Here is a 13,436-nt window from a genome sequence, read left to right as displayed (position 1 = left end):
AAGGGAGGGCGATGGTCATGTAATATTTCCTTAGCTCTACCCTCGTTTACGCTCATCAAAGTCAGCTCTTATCAGATGTTATCTCCCCTTATCTTGTCACTGTCATGGGGTGGACTTTTTTTTTTCTTGCTTCAAGGGAACAATATTATTACATCTTCTTCTTCTTCTTCCTCCTCCTCCTCCTCTTCTCCTCCTCCTCCTCTTCCTCTTCCTCCCCTCCTCCTCCTCTTCCTCCCCTCCTCCCCCTCCATTGCTTTTGGTCTCAAACTCCTCCAAATCATGAAATTGATCTTCACTGACACTTCCATCTGTGTTAGAGCATCACTTGGGAAGAGAAGAGTCCCAGATTTGCTGGGGAATCACATATTTCTTACGGCTAGACATGCTGAAAATGGACAACTGAAATGGCATTCCCACAATGCACCACTGGCTCCCCAATTTTTTTTATATGGTGCACACTGACCATGGAGACCCATTCTCTCACATGTGGGCCTACCAGCTTTCTCCTGCTTGATTTGAACCTGCTAGAATTTATGCGTATAAATACGTCAGAAACATTGGCTCGTAAGACATATTTATACGTCGGAAACAGTCAAAGGGTTAAGAAACAGAGAAGAGAAGTGACCCCAGAAAAGGACTTGGTAGTACCTGAGGTGTTGATGGAAGGAGATTCCCCTTCAAAACAGTAATTAATCCATTCTCTCTCCTCCTCCAGTCTTCCATACACTAAGAAGAATCACCAATAAAGGTAAGTGTTATGCTGTTAATGTTTCATTCATCATGTCCCATTGTATTGTTTATGTGCTACATCTATATTTCATGTTAAAAAATTTTTGTTTTAATACTTCTGGGTGTCAGGAACAGATTAATTGTATTTACATTATTTCTTATGGGGAAAATTGATTCGAAAATCATCTATTTCGATAATAGTCCCACTTCCAGAAACGGATTAAGGACGATAAACGAGGGACCACTGTACTTAACCTAGTACTGTGATGTTTAAATGATGAGTGGCATAAGTGTTCTACTCATAGTGCAAAATATGAGAAAGTGGATTTAAGTGGTTATTATGGCTATTAATAAATTAAATAGAAACCAAGGAAATTCCTTTTCCTCCACGAATGAAGACCCCTAGACGTGCTAAGTTTGTTAGTTTGTTACGAAAAGTACTATAACCCAGGGACCAACTGGTGCTTGGCCAGGTTGCACCACCAGTCTGGACTAATTAAATAACCTACCTATGTACAAAGCTAAGTAATATGACCAGATAATATTATAAAGTTGAGTAAATCTATTTTAGCTACTAATGGAATTACTCCTGAATATAATATTAAGTGAAATAGCAAAAATAACATGTAAAAGTATACCACTGCAATAATAACACGTAGAAACTGTCTACTTAAAATCGACAAAAGGGTGTAACACCCCCTCCACACGACCAAATTTCGCACTGACAATAGGACAAAAATATCCCTGCATCTTCTAGATACAGTAGAAGAACTGAAATACCAATATAGCAAAACTGGCATACATTTCTCCACCAATTCATCCCAGACAATCTTCTTCATATGTTCCGAGGGTATTCAAGGAGGATATTGTTTAGACGACAGACATCCACCTCAACAGAATTGGGTTTTCTCTCTTGGCCTTGGGTGACACGAAAGCTGTCTCTCAAGCAAGATGTAAGGACACAACAACTGGTCTCCAAGCTTCATCCTCCATACCTAAACTGTAAACAGTACCACTCATTCACATAGCTGTAGGCAAAAGGGGAAATATTAGGCATAAGTTAGAACAGGAGCATACTGGTGTAACTGGTCTTAAGGGCAGGACAAAGTGTCCACAATTACATTATGTTTGCCCTTTATATGTAGGATTTTAATAGAAAAAGGTTGTATTGTAAGGGCCCACCTCTGTATTCTGGCATTCTTAGCCTTCATGGTATTAATGAATGTCAAAGGGTTGTGATCTGAGTATACCGTAATCTGATGAGGTGACATTCCCAAGTAAACTCCAAAATGCTCAAGGGAGATAACCAGGGCTAGAGCTTCTTTTTCTACAGTTGCATAATTCTTTTGGTGTGGTTTTAAGGTGGAGGAATAATAACATATGGGATGTAGAATATCAGAGTGGGAGGACTGCAGTAGTACTGACCCAACAGCATAACTGCTGGCATCTATATGTAACAAAAGGGAAAGCTAAAATCAGGGCTTTTCAATACTGGAGAAGAGTTCAATAATCGCTTTAACCTATTGAAAGCCATATTGCATTCATCAGACCAAGTGAATTTGATTTTAGAACTAGTTAGCGCAAAAAGGGGACGGCTACGTGTGAAAAGTTAGGGAAGAATCGTCTATTATACCCAGCCATTCCCAAAAATCTCTGCACCCCTTTTCTGTCTCTTGGTATAGGAAAGTCTGCAATGGCTCTCACTTTTGCACTGACGGGTGCCACCGTCCCCTGACCTATATTGAACCCCAAATACTTAATCCTTGCTTGTCCAAATTTGCATTTGGCTAAATTGATGGTAAAATTGTAAGCATCTAATTTCTTAAAAAGAGCCTCCAGACGGACTAAATGTGAACTCCACTCGTCACTAAAGACTACTAGGTCGTCGAGGTAGGCTTCAACCCCCTCAAGGTTATAAGTAAGGTCATTCATGAGCCGCTGGAACGTGGACGCTGCATTGCACAACCCAAATGGGGTAACCAAGTAGTTGAACAAGCCCCCATGCACTGTAAACGGTGATATGTCTTGAGCGCAGTCCATCAGGGGCACTTGACAGTAGCCTTGCAGTAAGTCCAGCCGGCTCACATACTTGACTCCGGCAACCCTATCGATTAAATCATCTACCCTAGGCAAAGAGTAACTATCAGGAACTGTGACGGAATTCACCTTTCTATAATCCGTACACATACGATAGGTACCGTATGACTTTGGGACTAACGCACAAGGAGAGGCCCATGGGCTTTTGCTCCGTTCAATCAGTCCATGGGTCAGCAAAAAGTCGATTTCCTCCTTTAGAGCTTGGTGTTTAATAAGGCTTAAGCAATAAGGGGACTGCTTGATGGGTGCAGCTCCTTGGACATCCACATCGTGTGTCCCCAACGTGCAACGCTTAGGTATATCGCCAAACAATGATGGTTACTTCAAAATCACATTTTTCACTTCTTTGGCTCGGTCACCGGCCAGATCTTGTAAAAAATCGTCCAGGGATCGTAGAACTTGAGTGTTTCTAAGACAGACTTCTATTCCTTTGCAGCAGTCCTCCAAATCCTCTGCTTCTTGCTGAGACTCCAGAAGAATGACAGCGGTAGGGGCTAACCCTCCATAATATCTCTGCAATAGAAAAAAAGAAGTCCCACTGGGGATCTTCATTGACTTATGTAAAGCTTTTGATACAGTTGACCATGACTTGCTCCACGTAAAATTGTCACACTATGGTATTAGAGGGCACTCCCTCAACTACCTCAAGTCTTACCTCAGCAACAGAAGCCAATATGTGTATGCAAATCGGGCAAGCTCTTCCGCACAACCAATTACAGTTGGTGTCCCACAGGGAAGTGTCCTTGGCCCTCTTCTCTTTCTCCTATACATAAATGACCTACCAAATGCTTCGCAATTACTCAAACCCACACTTTTTTGCAGATGACACCACATACGTCTTCTCTCACCCGAGCCCAGTCACGCTAGCCAATACTGTAAACACCGAATTACAGAAAATATCTACCTGGATGAGGACTAACAAACTTACACTAAACATTGACAAAACCTACTTCATTCAGTTTGGTAGCAGAGCTACAGATGTACCTCTTAACATAACGATAAACGGATCACCTACCACAAAGCTAACAGAGGGAAAATTCTTAGGAATCCACCTCGATAATAGACTCAAATTTCATACACATATACAACAAATTTCTAAGAAAATTTCCAAGACTGTAGGCATACTATCAAAGATATGGTACTATGTTCCACAGTCAGCCCTCCTGGCCCTTTATCACTCTCTTATTTACCCCTATCTCACCTATGGAATTTGTGCATGGGGCTCAACAACAATTAACCATCTCAGACCACTAATTACCCAGCAAAAGGCTGCAGTTAGAATGATAACAAATTCTCACTACAGGCAGCACACTCCACCAATATTCAAAACACTCAACCTACTCACCATACAAAACATCCATACTTATTATTGCACTTATTACATACATAGAACACTTAACTCTGATATTAACCCTCCCCACAAACATCTCCTTGCCAACCTCAACAGAACACATGTCCATCAAGGCACAGATCACTCTTTGATGTTCCTCGTGTCTCTCACGCTATGCAAAAACTCAATGCACATAAAAGGCCCTAAAATCTGGAATTCATTACCTGTAAATATAAAAGAAACACTACCTGTTTATAAATTCAAGTCTCTTCTCAAAGTTCACTTACTCACTCAAAACCAAATAAATACTGAATAACTGAACCATATAAATTGTATATCCTAAATGTTACTCACAATTATATCACACAAATGTTAAACCTAACTTTGTTATTTTTTTTAAATACACTACCTAACAGAATACTCCATTCTACTGAATGTACAGCAATGCATGCAACCATAGGACCTGTCTTTGTAATACTCATTTGTATTTTATAGTTATCTGTTTACAATAATGTCTTATCACTGATTTCATCATTGCTTAGTTAATCTTAAGTTAATTTTAAGCCAGCCCGTAATGCTATGCATATAAGTGGCTTTGGCATGCTGCTCTTACCTGTATTTTTTGTACCTCTGTTTGTATGCTAAAATTTTTAAATAAATAAATAAATAAATTGGTTAACATGGTATGTATGGTCTGATTTCTTTTTCCCTGGGGTACGAACCAGGTAATTCACTTCACTTCGTTTTTTAATGACTTCCAAAGGTCCCTCATATCTTGGTTTCAGTGCATGTCTGGGCATGAATTTCTGAGCCAATACTTTATCTCCGATGTTGAAAGAGTGAGAGGCTGCATGTTCATCATATCGTAGTTTCATTTTAGCCTGGGCTTTCTTCAAGTTCTCTGCGGCTAGGTTCCTCGTGAAAGTGAGGTGTTCCTGCATCAAAGCCGGGCATACCTGAACTGACGGAGTACGTCTTCCGGTCCATACATCTTTCAATACTGCGAGGGGTACACGTACCATATAACTATACATATATCAACTCAAAAGGGCTAGATTTTCCTGCTCGCTTTCCCTTACGGCCAGGAGAAGGAAAGGAATGCCCTAAGCCCAGTCTTTACTGAATTGTTCACAGTAGGAATGCATCATCACCTTCAATGTTTGATGAAACCGTTCCAATGCTCCTTGGGACTGGGGCCTATAGCTCGTAGAGAGGATAGATCTTATACCAAGGCGTGACATGGCCTCCTTGAAGATTTTTGAAGTGAAGTTTGATCCTTGATTGGATTGGATCTCACGAGGCAGCCCTACCTGTGAGAAAAACTTTATTAAAGTGCGGACTATTGTGCGAGCATTTATTTTCCTCATGGGGATGACCTCGGGGTAACGGGTGGCAGAATCCATTAGAGTGCATAGGTACTGATTTCCCGCTTTGGTCCTGGGGAGTGGACCTACGCAATCGATGATCAAACGGGAAAAAGGCTCGCCATCTGAGGTGATAGGACAGAGAGGAGCTAGAGGTGGGGTATGAGCAGGTTTGATGACGGTCTGACAGACCCGGCAACTGCGAATATGTTCCACCACAGTTTCTTGCATTCTAGGCCAAAAAAAGTATTTTGACAACTTTACCATTGTTTTCCTTACTCCCAGATGTCCTCCCATTGGACTATTATGGGTGACCTCCAATGCAAGCTCACGATAAATCCTAGGTAGGATTAATACATGTTTGGCCTTGGCGAAAGATTCCCCTAGAGAATGTCTTCTGGTGGATTTCTTCATCAGTATACCGCTACTAGAATAAACACAGTCCTCTAGTTTCCCAGCCTCTTCTTCCATTACCACCAGCTTTCTTACTTCCTCCAACGAGGGGTCTTCCATCTGTGCTTGGATTAGGTCTTCAGGTCTAAACTTTTTAGCACCTAAAGAATCTAAAGTTGAGTCTAGCCCTGCAGACACAGACTTCGCATCCTTGGGCCAGTAGGTCACACTAAACAATAGGTTCAAACCCAGATCAGCTTTGTCCTCTTCTTTCTCTGTTGATTCAGGAGGTAACCTGGCCATTGCCATGGACCTAGTGACAACTCACAGCGGAAATAATGATAGGTCCTTCCTATGAGCCTCAACCACGTAATCCTCTACCGAGGTATTTTATATCACCAGAGGTTCTTTCTTGATTCCTTCGCAGCTTAGGTCATTTCCTATCAGTAGGTCAGCAGACTTAATAGGGAATCCTTCATCTGATATACAGTAGGGCCCCACTTTACGGCGTTTCACTTTACGGCGTTCCGCTAATACAGTCATTTCAAATTATGACCAAAACTCGCTATACGGCTCCCCCACCTGACTTTCTAATACGGTCACCGCACCCCACCCTGTTCGTTTACATTCTTCGTGAGCTCAGTAAGCACTAAGTCTCTCCATTTTGTCTGGAAACTCCAAAATTTCAAATGTTTTTAAAAGTTATTTCATATTTTATATATACTCTGATAATTATACTTATGTATACCTGTACCTAAATAAACTTACATACTGTGCTGGCATGCAGGTACACATTAAAATCGGTAAGTGTCTTATGTCTCCTGACGTCATATTAGTAATGATAATAATCATCGAGTCATTTAAATGTCGTATATTACATTAATATACACATTTTCATTAATCCATCTATGATATTTTTTCAAAATTGTATAATAAACACGATGCATAACATATAAATAAGATAAATACACCCCACAGTAGAATAAATAAACATAAATGTGAGATGTGGTAGCAGACGACTTGCACAAGTGACGCCATATTAGAAATGATAATAATAATAATAACAATACTCACCGAGTCTCATTAAATGTCGTATATTACGTTAATATACACATTTTCATTAATCCATCCATGATATTTTTTCAAAATTATATAATAAACACGATACATAACATAAAAAGATGATAAATACACCCCACAATAGAATAAATAAACATAAATATAAGATGTGGGAGCCAGATAACTTGTACAAGTGATGGCAAGAATAACATTTTCTCTAATCTAACATAAGAGAAAATGTGTTACTGGGGGTAACTGTAGAAAATTATTCCTTTTGTATGTATGTAAGTTTATTCAGGTATACACAAATACAGTTACATAGATTATCATACATAACAACATATGTGTAGAGAACCTAGGATAACCCAAAAAAGTCAGTGTGACTTATTTCCATTGCCTTCACTCAGAGCTTCATTTCTTCTCAAAATGGTGTTACATGAGAATGGGAGTGTTCTTCTTTATTAATTCTACCGTATCAATGTAGAGACAACCTGTACACAATGTAACTTGTACATAAACCAGACGTGTACACTTTGTTTACAAAACTTACCTTCGCCTGGTTTGTTTACATAACTCTGCGCCTGTCCCCTCTCATGTACTCATTCTTTCTCTCATTTATTCGTTTTATCTCATTTACTTACTCCTGACCCTACATTAAGACTACAAATATTTTAAGGTAAGTAATGAGTGAACTGTATATACATTTTATCGCTCTGGGATGCTTAAATATCATAGAATATATGTGTGGGTGGGTTGGCCTGGTATGGTAGCCCAGCTGACTACCATACATACCACACTTGATTTTTTACAATAAATACTACTCATCTCACCCTATATTTTAAGGTAAGTAATGAGTGAACTGTATATACATTTTATCGCTCTGGGATGCTTAAATATCATAGAATAGTATGTGTGGGTGGGGTGGCCTGGTAAGGTAGCCTGGCTGATTGCCATACATACCACACTTGATTTCTTACAATAAATACTACTTGTCTCACCCTAGATTAAGACTATAAACATTTTAAGGTAAGTAGTGAGTGCACTATGTGTGTATTGTGCTTTTTTATTGTTTTTTTGATGCCTGGTTCTATTGCTAACTTAATATATGTTAGTGTAAACTTGTTATCTAGTGTTTGTATGCATTTATAAGTGGAAAAAAAGGGTGTTCCACTTTACGGCGGTTTCTGCTTTACGGCGGTAGCCTGGAACCTAACCTGCCATATAAGTGGGGCCCTGCTGTACCGACAATCGCATATCCTTTATAGCAACCTAGGTCTAGGTATATCCTATGGAAGGTAACTCTAGAGACGGCTCCTCCATAAGCCTCCAGAAGTGCATCTATCTTCGTATAAGTGCGGTCAGATAAAGAGAGGATTCCCTTTTTTAACAATGTCAAGTAACTCCCCGTATCCCTATAGGTTTTAATAGGTACCACTTGACATTCGTCAAAACCAGCTTTTCCTTCTGAAATTAATGGGCTCATTGCTTTTTCAATTTCTTGCCCTGAGATGGCCCTTGTCTCTGGTCATCTCGGTGAAGTGGTCTTCGGTCCTGCCGGCTCTAGATCTGTCTGTAGACACCCCTGCGTGTGGGCTACTGAAGACACCATCTGCATAGGAGCACCTTCTTGATACTTATTTTTCTTATCCCTTTCCAGCTGATAGCATTGGTTTCTCACATGACCTCCGTTTTGGCAATATGAACAGGACAAGTTCTTCCTGGCTTTATATACCTCCCGGTTCTGTCGTGGTTGAAACCGGTCACCATTGCATGGCTTATCTAGGGTTCAAGAGGTCACTGTTTCTGAAGGAAACTTTTGGCGAGGTTCTGTTCTTGACTTAACTGGTCAAACCTTCTGGCCCAATTTTACTGCTTCCTCTCTGGATGTTCTATCACAGATCAGCTGGCTGGAGATCTCGTAGCGATCAGCCAGTGCAGCGGTCTTCATCACATCAGGTGTTGGACGGTCGATCAGGAACTTCCGCAAATCCCCAGATATAGAATTATAGAAGTCCTCTTGTTGTATTAATTGGGTTAGGATGCTTACGGTGTTGCTTTGTGAGGCTCTTGCCACCTCTCGAAAGCTACCTTCTTCTGCCTGGCGAAGTCCACCCAAGTTTGCCCTGGTAACCTTTGCAGAGTATGAAAGGCTTGCTGGTAGCTCAAAGGAAGTAGGTCATAGGTCTCCAGTATGACCTTTTTGACGGAGTCATATTGTATGTGCTTTTCGTAAGGCAAAACCGCGGTACATTCTCGAGCTTTACCAGTCAGTGTCGTATGCAACAAGACAGCCCAGAATTTTCGGGGCCACTGCATAGCTTGAGCCTGATTTTCGAAAGTATCGAAGTATGTGTCCAGATCAGACTCGCAAAACTTGGGCACCAGAGATGCTGCTTTATGGATGTCAAAAGGATTTCTGGGGGCCTCGGGCCTCAACTCCTTCCCTTTGCCGCTGACGTTCGTAGAGTATGGTGTCCCTCTCAAACTCTTCCGCATTCAGCTTCCTTTGGGCTTCTATTTGGGCCATCTGTAAATTAATAAGGCGCTCCATCCTTTCGAACTGGCTTTGTGATATGGGCACAGTCGGTAGTGGAGGAGTTGGGGGATACAAGTTTTCCCGTCTTTCCTTGGATCGAGCACCTGCGCCGGATGCTTCTAATGGACCAGGGTCGGAAACTGGGTGATTAGACGCCCCAATTTCAGGCACCTCTCCCAGAGATGTCAGCTCACCAGCAGCTCCCTTTGATTCTGGCTCAGCCACATCACCAGAGGGTAGGGAAGTTGGAAGGCCACCAAGAGCAAGTCCTTCTGCTGCAAGCAGTCAGTCCAAGTCTTCAAACTGAGATATTAGACTTGCCTCATCAGTATCGTGAATGTCATCCACCTCTCCTTGTTCCGGAAACAGCATGTTTCTCAAAATAGATCGAGTGGTCTCGGCAGTGTAATATTTGTTATACTTCACTCCTAGGCGTACGGCAATTTGCCAGCACTTCTGAAGTTTTAAAGATTTCAAATCCTCCAAGGTTAACTCACGTATTAACTGCTGTATTTGAGCCTCCATAGTGAACTTTATGGGTACCTGAACAGCAGCTCACTTTCATGGCATTGGCACTTACTTCCTAGGGCTGATATTTCCTCCAGTACCTTGGATCAGAGAGCAACTCCTGGACAGGCCCCCACTTTGTTACGAACATAGTCAGTTGGTCCCTGGGTTATAGTGCTTTTCGTAACAAACTAGCAAACTTAGCATGTCTAGGGGTCTTCATTCATGGAGGAAAAGGAATTTCCTTGGTTTCTATTTAATTTATTAATAACCATAATAGCCACTTAAATCCACTTTCTCATATTTTGCACTATGAGTAAAACACTTATGCCACTCATCATTAAAACATCACAGTACTAGGTTAAGTACTTACAAATGGCTCTGAGTGAGTCAGGAAATATCAGTATATGTACATGCCCAGGCGTTGCTTAAAAACTCGAACACAACATTGATAGAGCTCTTACATAGGGTTCACTCTGCAATAAGCCCTCTTACACCACAGAGGCTTGCTCACTTGGCTTCACTTTCTCTAAGAGCTTCTCAACCGCCTTCTCCAACTGAGATAAGTCTTAGCAATGAGTTTCCGAAAATTCCTGGTATTTTCTAGGGAGGCAAATGTTGGCCTAGAGGTGGACACTTCCCTAGACCCTTCCTGGTCCAGAGGAAGGTATGAACTGAACAAAGTGAGGTTTTACCAGCCCACTTTGACTCGGTCAGAGCAGGGGTTGAGCAGCTCAAATCACCTACTGGTGCTTGGCCAGGTCACACCAGCAATTTGGACTAATTAAATAACCTACCTATGTACAAAGCTAAGTAATACGACCAGATAATGTTATAAAGTCGAGTAAATCCATTTTAGCTACTAATGGAATTACTCCTGAATATAATACTAAGTGAAACAACAAAAATAACATGTAAAGGTATACCATTGCAATAATAACAAGTAGAAACTGTCTACTTAAAATCGACAAAAGGGTGTAACACCTCATAACCTTACTCTTTCCTATATTCACTTTTAATTTTCTTCTTTTATATACCCTACCAATTTCATTCACCAACCTCTGCAACTTCTCTTCAGAATCTCCCAAGAGCACAGTGTCATCAGCAAAAAGTAACTGTGACAACTCCCACTTTGTGTTTGATTCTTTATCTTTTGACTCCACACCTCTTGCCAAGACCCTCACATTCACTTCTCTTACAACCCTATCTATAAATATATTGAACAACCACGGTGACATCACACATCCTTGTCTAAGGCCTACTTTTACTGGGAAATATCTCCCTCTTTCCTACATACTCTAACCTGAGCCTCACTGTTCTCATAAAAACTCTTCAGTGCTTTCAGTAACCTACCTTCTATACCATACACCTGCAACATCTGACACATTGCTCCCCTATCCACCCTTTCATATGCCTTTTCCAAATCCATAAATGCCACAAAAAACTCTTTAGCCTTATCTAAATACTGTTCACCTATATGTTCACTGTAAACACCTATTTCACTCAGTTTGGAAACAAAGCTGCAAATGTTCCACTAAACATAATGCTAAACGGATCACCCATCACAAGACTCACAGAGGGAAAATTCCTAGGTATCCACCTTGACAGTAGCGTCAAATTCCAGACACACATACAACTAATTTCTAAGTAAATCTCTAAGATAGTGGGCATACTATCAAAGATACGGTACTACGTTCCACAATCAGCTCTCCTTGCACTGTATCATTCACTCATCTACCCTTATCTCACATATGGAATTTGTGCATGGGGATCATCAACATTAAATAACCTAAGACCACTAATAGCCCAGCAAAAGGCTGTAGTCAGAATGATACCAAATTCCCACTCCCAACAGTATACTCCATCAATATTCAAAAGTCTAAAACTGCTCACTGTAAAGAACATCCATAATTATTCATGTGCCTACTACATACACAGAACACTACACTCAAACATTAACCCTCTACTCAAACTTCTCTTCACTAACCTTAACAGGACACACGACCATAACACAAGACAGATCTCTTTTTGATGTACACCGAGTTCATATCACACTGTGTAAAAACTCTATGTACATAAAGGGCCCCAAAATTTGGAATTCATTACCAGTAAATACTAGAGTAACAGGTCTGAACACCAGTTTAAGGCTCTTCTCAAAAATCACCTACTCACCCTAAACTAAATACTCAACACTCAATATTTAACTTTACCAAATAATTATCCAAATCTTAAACTTCAAATCTAGACACCCAAAGTTCATACATTATTAATCCTACTTTGTAGTATAAATATCTATGCAAAACAATTCTGCCTTATCCCCAATTGTAAACTACTTTCAACAACTCACAATGTTATACAGTGGACCCTCGACCAACGATGGCATCGTATAACGTTAAATCCGACTAGTGATACATTTTAACGCAAAAATTTTGCCTCGACTAGCGCTAAAAAACTCAACTAACGCTGAGCACGCCTCACTTGTCCCGTGGGTGCCAGTGTTTACAAGCCAGCCACCACGGTCGCATCCAAACATACAATCAGAACATTTCGTATTATCACAGCGTTTTTAGTAATTGCACCTGCAAAATAAGTCATCATGGGCCCCAAGAAAGCTTCTAGTGCCAACCCTGTGATAAAAGGGTGAGAATTAGTATGGAAATTCAGAAAGATTTAGAAGGGCTTGGGGCTAACCTTGAGACACCTATGCCAGTTGTGGAATCCATTGTGCCTACTTCAAAGATTAAGGAAATGTGTGCAATGTGGCTTAAAGTGCAAACCTTTTTTGATGAAAATCACCCTCGCACAGCTATTGCAAGCCGTGCTGGTGACTATTACACTGACACTGTTGTGAAACACTTCAGGAATGTCATAAAGGAACGGGAGGTACAGGCCTCTATGGACAGATATGTTGTGCGACAGAGATCCAGTGACTCTCAAGCTGGTCCTAGTGGCATTAAAAGAAGAAGGGAAGTAACCCCGGAAAAGGACTTGACACCTCAAGTCCTAATGGAAGGGGATTCCCCTTCTAAACACTAACACCATCCACACTCTCCCCTCCCATCAATCATCACCAGATCTTCAATAAAGGTAAGTGTCATGTAATTGTACATGTCTTCTTCAGTTTGTGTGTATTAAAATTAATATTTCATGTGGTAAAAAAAAATTTTTCAATACTTTTGGGTGTCTTGCATGGATTAATTTGATTTCCATTATTTCTTATGGGGAAAATTAACTCGACTAACGATAATTTCGACTAACGATGAGCTCTCAGGAACGGATTAATATCGTTGGTCAAGGGTCCACTGTATTCCCATAATTTAATTTCAATAGTCATTAACTGTTTCAGGGTTTCGGCCATACTAGTACGGCTTACGCATCAGGGTTTTTGACGTACTAGTACACCTAAATTCTAGCACCTTCA

General features: G+C 40.7%; 1 protein-coding gene across 7 annotated transcripts in view; it reads right to left on the bottom strand.

Moving 5' to 3' along the window:
• The window catches only part of LOC128685720 (GDNF-inducible zinc finger protein 1), a 464,801-nt gene that overhangs the window by 380,833 nt on the left and 70,532 nt on the right, over positions 1-13,436 (bottom strand). Inside the window, exon 2 of one of the 7 annotated variants that reach the window (XM_070088046.1) lies at positions 2,896-3,339. The exons of the other annotated variants lie outside the window; for them this stretch is intronic. The gene's annotated coding sequence lies outside the window, so the exon portion shown is untranslated. The remainder of the gene's footprint in view (positions 1-2,895; positions 3,340-13,436) is intronic. 7 annotated transcript variants of the gene reach the window in all.

Source organism: Cherax quadricarinatus, chromosome 23, assembly GCF_038502225.1.
Source record: "Cherax quadricarinatus isolate ZL_2023a chromosome 23, ASM3850222v1, whole genome shotgun sequence".
Taxonomy (NCBI): Eukaryota; Metazoa; Arthropoda; class Malacostraca; order Decapoda; family Parastacidae; genus Cherax; species Cherax quadricarinatus.
The sequence above is the reverse complement of the archived record's forward strand: the minus strand, read 5'-3'. Positions and strand labels throughout refer to the sequence as shown.